The sequence below is a fragment of the Triticum dicoccoides genome, chromosome 6A (genome assembly GCF_002162155.2).
Source record: "Triticum dicoccoides isolate Atlit2015 ecotype Zavitan chromosome 6A, WEW_v2.0, whole genome shotgun sequence".
Taxonomy (NCBI): domain Eukaryota; kingdom Viridiplantae; phylum Streptophyta; class Magnoliopsida; order Poales; family Poaceae; genus Triticum; species Triticum dicoccoides.
The window spans coordinates 470,083,536-470,090,817 of NC_041390.1; positions in this window are offsets into that span (position 1 = coordinate 470,083,536).

Genomic DNA, 7,282 nt, shown 5'->3' on the forward strand with positions numbered 1-7,282 from the left:
TTCGTGTCGTGGTGCCCGTGGGGCACGGACTGGAGGGGTGCTCCTGTAATGGACCCAGGTCGCGAAACCTTTGAACGACTAGGATAGGAACACTCGCGAGGGCGCTCGGCTGCCCCCCTCGCGATGCCTTGCATAAGAGAAATCGAGGCAGGAGAGTGAAAAGTCGAAGAACCACGAGCCAAAGACGGCAACAGCTTCAATAAAACTTCGAATGAGAATGAACAAGCCAACTGCGGAAAGCAAATGAAAAAGCCGCGTCCGGCACCTAATCTAGTCTTCGACGTCTTCTCACCAGTGCGGAGCTAAGTGCTGCCACTGGACGTGGGAGGGAGGCCCAGGGCCTGAGGCCGGCGCTCCTGATACTCCGGGGCGTGTACAGCCCCAACACATTATTACGTGAGAGTGTCACGGGTGGCGAGCTTCACAGGTGTTGGCCTTCTTCACAGGCTCCGGGCCTTTCTTGGGGGAAGCAGGCTTCACTGGCATTTTTCCTCTTCACAAGCTCCGGGCCCTTTCCAAAACGCGACAGCTTCACAGGCATTTGCCTTCTTCACAGGCTCTGGGCCTTTTCCAAAATGCGACAGCTTCACAGGCATTCGCCTTCTTCACAGGCTCTGGGCCTTTTCCAAAACGCGACAGCTTCACAGGCATTCGCCTTCTTCACAGGCTCTGGGCCTTTTCCAAAAAGGATAATCTTCACAGGCATTCGCCTTCTTCACAGGCTCTGGGCCTTTTCCAAAAAGGATAATCTTCACAGGCATTCGCCTTCTTCACAGGCTCTGGGCCTTTTCCAAAAAGGATAATCTTCACAGGCATTTGCCTTCTTCACAGGCTCTGGGCCTTTTTAGGGGTAGAACCTCCGGAGGTGCTGGATGTTCCATGCGTTCTGGACCGGCACCCCCTCCTGAGTCTCCAAGCGCGCGGAGCCGGGCCTGGAAACATGAACAACCTTGAACGGGCCCTCCCACATGGGAGAGAGCTTGTGCAGTCCCTCCCTGGAGAGAACCCGCCTGAGCACGAGGTCTCCTACCTCGAGAGTTCTGGGGCGGATGTTGCGGCAGTGATATCGTTGCAGTGCTTGTTGGTACCTCGCCGCTCGCAGCGCGGCTTCTCGGCGATGTTCCTCCCCCAACATGAGGTCCATCCTCCGCATGGCGTCCTGCTGCGCCTCGTTGAACGCCAGGACCCACGCGGAGCGACGTCTGACCTCATGAGGGAGGACCGCTTCGGCTCCGTAGACCAGGAAGAACGGGGTCTCTCCAGTCGGCTTGGTCGCGGTTGTGCGGATGGACCACAACACGGACTGAAGCTCGTCGTACCAACCTCTGCCGCAGGCCTCTAGCTTCTTCTTGAACGTCCTGGTCTTGAGGCCCCTCAGGACCTCTGCATTGGCTCGCTCGGCCTGGCCGTTGCTTCGGGGGTGCGCCACCAAAGCGTAGCATATCTGCGTTCCAAGGTTAGCACAGTATGTTTTGAAGAGGTTACTGGTGAACTGCGAACCGTTGTCTGTGATGATGCGGTTCGGCACCCCGAACCGGCTCACGATGCCCCTGATGAACTTGACCGCGGAAACCGCGGGGATGGTGCAGACGACCACTACTTCAGCCCACTTGGTGAACTTGTCCACGACGACGTAGAGGTAGCGGTAGCCCCCTGGCGCCCGAGGAAACGGGCCCAGGATATCCAGCCCCCAGACTGCAAATGGCCACGAAAGGGGTATAGTCTGCAGGCCTCCTGTCGGCTGATGGATTTGCTTGGCATGGAACTGGCAGGCCTCACAAGCTTTCACCAGTTCGACGGCGTCATTGAGTGCGGTGGGCCAATAAAACCCACTGCGGAACGCCTTGCCGACGAGGGTCCGTGATGATGAATGATGTCCACAGTCTCAGCCGTGTATATCTTCCAGCAGTTCCTTTCCTTGCTCCCTGGAGATGCAGCGCAGGGATACATCATTTGGTCGCTTCCGGTAGAGCTCTCCATCCTTGATGCAGTATGCCGTGGCCTGCCATGCCACACGCTCCGCTTCCTCCTCCTTCTCCGACAGGGTCCCTTGTGTTAAGTAACTCCAGAGCTCCGTGATCCAGCACCCCTCCTGAGGTTCCATCATCAGGAGCAGGCGTGCTCCTGAGGCCGGGCCACAGATCGGGGCTCCTGAGGCAGGTGGCTGGGGGAGCTCCTCCCGAGGCTGAGCCGTGTTTGACAATGACGGCAGGGCTGAGGCTTGAAGAGCCACTCCTCGAAGACGCCAGGCTCCTGAGGTAACCGCTTGGACGCCCGTTTGGCGATGTCGTCGGCCTCCTGATTGGTGCCACGGGGCACATGCTGCAACTCCAACCCCCAGAACTGCTTCTCCATCCTGTGGACCTCCGCAAGGTAGGCTTCCATGTGCTCATCTTTCGGCTCGTACACCTTGTTGGAGAAATTGACAAGGAGCTGCGAATCGCCCTTGATGGTGAGGCGTTTCACCCCCAGGGCAGCTGCGGCCTTCAAGCCCGCTATTAAACCTTCATACTCCACTATGTTGTTGGAGACCTTTTCACCTTGCTGGAAATAGAGCTGTACAGCGTAGTAGAGCTTGTCCTGAGTGGGCGATATAAGCACCGCCCCAGCCCCAGCGCCATGCCTAGAGAACGCCCCATCGAAGTACATGACCCAGCCTTCTGGCGCCTTGCTTCCTGGGGAGAGGGACCGATCCTCGTCGGCCTTGAGGCCTGGTGCCTCCATCCATTCTGCCACAAAATCCGCTAATGCTGCTCCCTTGATGACTCTGGTCGTGCTGAATTCGAGCTGAAACGCTTGCAGTTCTATGTTCCACTCAGCGACCCTTCCAGCTGAGTTAGGGCTCCTGAGCACTCTCTCCAGGGGGTATGACGAGACGACCTTGATGGGGTGACCCTGAAAATAGTGCCGCAGCTTGCGCGGGGCCACTAGTAGCGCGAGGAGGAGCTTCTGAGGCATGGGGTACCGTGCCCTCACGTCCCGCAACACCGTGCTGACGAAGTACACTGGGTGCTCAACGAGGTTGGGCATGTCAGTGCTGGTGGTGCCCTTCAGAGACCATGGCGCCTCCTGAGGCGATGAGGCCTCCTGAGGCTGGCCATCTGGGAGAGGGGCCTCTTCCGCCTCCGGTGCACTCCTCTGCGGCGGCTGATCTTCCTCAGCCGCGGTGGCGGTTTCTGTGGGCCTTCCTTGTTCCTGTTCTGCCTTGTCTCGGGCTGCTGCCGTGGTTTTGATTCGACGCTCCTCCCTAACCGCCACCAGGGCTGCGCTGGTGGAGTAGGGCGTGGCGGCGAGGTAAAGCACCAGGGGCTCTTGAGGGCGCGGAGCCACCATGACCGGAGGGCTGGTCAGGTATCTCTTGAGATCCTGGAACGCCTTGTCGGCCTCTTCAGTCCATTCAAAGGGCCCCTTTTTCTTCATTAGCTGGAAGAAGGGCAGCGCTCACTCCCCCAACTTGGAGATGAAGCGCCCTAGCGCGGTCACGCGCCCAGTGAGCTTCTGCATTTCTCTGAGGGTCTTTGGCGGGCTCATGTCCTCGACCGCCTTGACCTTTTCCGGGTTAGCCTCGATGCCTCGGTGGGACACGAGGAAACCCAAGAGCTTGCCCGAGGGGACTCCGAACACACACTTCTCTGGGTTGAGCCGCAGGTTCACTGCATTGAGGCTCGCGAAGGTTTCCTGCAGGTCTTGTATCAGGGTCCTGGCCTCCCGAGACTTCACCACAATGTCATCGACGTAAGCCTCAACATTCTTCCCGAGCTGCGGGCCCAAGGTGATGTGCATCAGCCGCTGAAAGGTCGCCCATGTGTTACGTAGCCCGAATGGCATGCATGTGTAGCAGTACACCCCACACGGGGTTAGAAAGGCTGTCTTTTCGACGTCTTCTACCGCCATCTTGATCTGGTGATACCCAGAGAAGGCATCCAAGAAGCACAGCAGGTCGCATTCTGCGGTGGAATCGACGATCTGGTCGATGCGGGGGAGCGGGAACGGATCTTGCGGGCATGCCTTGTTGAGGTTGGTGAAGTCGACACACATGCGCTCCTTCCCTCCCTTCTTTGGCACAACGACAGGGTTGGCCAACCAATCCGGGTATCGGACCTCGCGAATGACCCCGGCGGCTTCTAGTTTGTGGGTCTCTTGGACGATGAAGGCCTGCTTTTCTGTGCACTGCCGCCTTGCGTTCTGCTTCACAGGGCGCACGTTGGGGCACACGTTGAGGTGATGCTCGATTACGCTCCTAGGGATCCCCGCCAACTTGTCAGGCTCCCAAGCGAATACCTTCTTGTTTGCGCGCGGGAACCTGACCAGGGCCTCCTCCTGCCCGGGCTCGAGGTTGGCGCCTATGGTGAAAGTGGCATTGGTGGACCCATCCTCATTGACGGGTATCTGCTTGGTTTCTGCCTTGTCTTGGGTGAACAACTGTTTCTTCTTGGCGGGTGCAGCCCCCTTGGGCTCGGGGGTCTCCGAGTCGGCGGGCTGTGCCGACGCCGCCGTCTTGAAGGCGAGCTTGAGCACTCGCAGCGCGTCTCTGGTGTCCCCGTGCATGGTGAGGACACCACTGCTCCCGGGCATCTTCATGAGGTTGTACGCCGGGTGCGTCACGGCCATGAACTGGGCCAGCGCTAGGTAGCCGAGGATGGCGTTGTAGGGGAGGCCGATGGGGGCGATGTCGAAGTCGACCAGCTCCGTGCGGAAGTTGTTGTAGGTGCCGAAGGTTACTGGGAGCCGGATCTGTCCCAAGGAGCTGGATGATCCGCCCCCAACGCCTGAGAAGGGCCGGCTGGGTTGCAGCCGTTCCAGGGGTATGCAGAGGAGGTTGAAGGCCTCAACCGAGAGCACGCTGAGGCCCGCACCGCCATCGATGAGAGTTCTGGTGACGGCCACCTGGCAGATGGTGGGGGAGCACAGCATAGGGAGCGCACCCGAGCAGGCCGAGTTGGAGGGGTGGTCCTCCGAGCTGAAGGTCACGCCGGCCTTGGGCGCCGCCCGGTCCGGGAGAGCCCCCTGTCGCGTGGAAGCGGCGCTAACCCGGCGGATGGACGGCTTGACATGGTGACTTGTAGGCGGCGCCTGCGAGCCGCCCAGGAGAGCCGCGACGACCGGGGGTGTTGGTGTAGCATGATGGGCGGGGAAGAGGCTGCGAAGCTCTTCCCAAGAGGCCACGGAGGCTGCCGGCAGGTGGAGGAGCCATGCGCGCGGAGCGCCGGTGAGGGCCGTGGGGAGCCAGTTGGCCATGACCCTATCGTCACCTCCAGCTTTGAGGATGGCCTCCTCGTACGCCAGCAAGAAGGCCAGCGGATTAGTCGCGCCGCTGTAGCGCGGCGGCATCGTTGGCTTGAAGTTGTCCGGCCACCGTACCCGTTGGAGGGCTGGGGCCAGGGCTCGGAGCCCCCTGGCCCCCGTGCTGGCGCCGGCGGCCGGAGCGGGCGACGCGCTACTCATCGCGAGGCAGGTCGTGGCGGTGGCAGAAGGGAAAACTCTGGTGCACCCCTACCTGGCGCGCCAAATGTCTGATTTCGGGTTCCGGCAGACCCTTGAGGTTCGAACATTGGGGTGCGCGCGGATATTTCGCCTTCTACCTGCCTGCGCCCCACCGCCCCGCTAACATCTAAGCTATGGAAAGAACAGCACAAGAGACACGGAGTTTATACTGGTTCGGGCCACCGCTGTGGTGTAATACCCTACTCCAGTGTGTGGTGTGGTGGATTGCCTCTTGGGCCGATGATGATGAGCAATACAAGGAAGAACAGCCTCGCGAGGGTCTGCTCTTGGGCGATGAACTGCTGGGAGGAGTTCAACCACCCTTCTCTCTCTCTCTCTCTCTGTGATGCTACTCGATCCGATCCCAGCTTGTTTCTGGGTTGGCCGATTCTAGATCCCCCCTTCGCTGGGGGTGGCTAGTCCTATTTATAGGCAAAGGCCCTGGGCCTCTTCCCAAAAATTGAGCGGGAAGGGCGCCAACAATTGGCCATTTTGAAGGGGAGCATCTGGTACACTTATCCTGACTAAAGTTGGTCCTCGCCTGCCAAAGGCTCTGGCGGTGACGCTGGCTTGGGCTCCATAATGACTTCCTCCCTGCCGTTGGGCTGGTCTTGGTCTCGTTGCACCAAAATGGGTGCCTTTGCTTGATGCTCTTGCCTGCGCTTGCTCCCTTTGCACCAAAGAGGAAAGGAGGACACTATGCGGGCTGGCACCCGCCTGGCACCCTTGGTCGTCATGGCTTGCGTCACGGTCACCTCGTGAGGTACCCCGCCTTGATCTCTCCGCCTCCTTGCGAGCCAGCCTGATGAGGCCGTGCCTAAGGAAGCTCTATGTCGTCCGCCCCATGAGGCTTGACCCCTCGCGAGGGTCTTGGGTCTGTGTTGATGAAGATGGGCCGTGCTGGGCCCCTCCCCGAACCACGCCGCAGGCATCAGGCAGGCAAGTCTGGGGACCCCCGTTCCCAGAACGCCGACATTGTCCTTAGTGTGCCTCCATCCTTGCCCATGGTATTTTTGGTGCATAGTTATGCACGCGCGGTACGTATGCTGAGATTAGGTGGGGTTTTTGATAGAGGCCGAATTGCTATCCAGCTCTGGATGAACCGAACTGTCATTTTGCAGGGTAGACTGGACTCGTTTGACAATGTCCGAGGGCTTGATGGCCGATGAAGTATTTGGCTTGATAAGGCCACCCTGTACCTCAGCTGCAAGGGCCGCGGTATGCTCCTCAGTATGGAGGGAGCGCTCCATATTTCCATTAACTGTAATGACACCGCGTGGTCCTGGCATCTTGAGCTTTAGATAAGAATAGTGCGGGACTACATTGAAATGGACGAAAGTGGTTCGTCCTCGGTACAGAAGGGGACGATGTTGAAGATTAAATCTTCGCTTCGGAAATTATCCGGTGAGCCAAAGACTACTTCGAGCTTTATTGACCCTGTGCAGTAGGCCTCTACGCCAGGTATTACTCCTTTAAAGGTGGTTTTAGTAGGCTTGATCCATGACGGATCAATACCCATTTTACGGACAGTGTCCTGATAAAGCAGGTTAACAATGCTGCCGCCGTCCATGAGGACTCGCATGAGATGGAATCCGTCAATGATTGGATCGAGGACCAATGCTGTCGAACCTCCATGACGGATACTGGTCGGATGATCCCTACGATCAAAAGTGATCAGACAGGCCGACCATGGGTTGAATTTTGGGGCGACTGGCTCTATGTCATAGACGTCCCTTAGTGCGTGCTTGCGCTCCCACTTAGGGATATGAGTGACATAGATCATATTCACTGTTTTTAC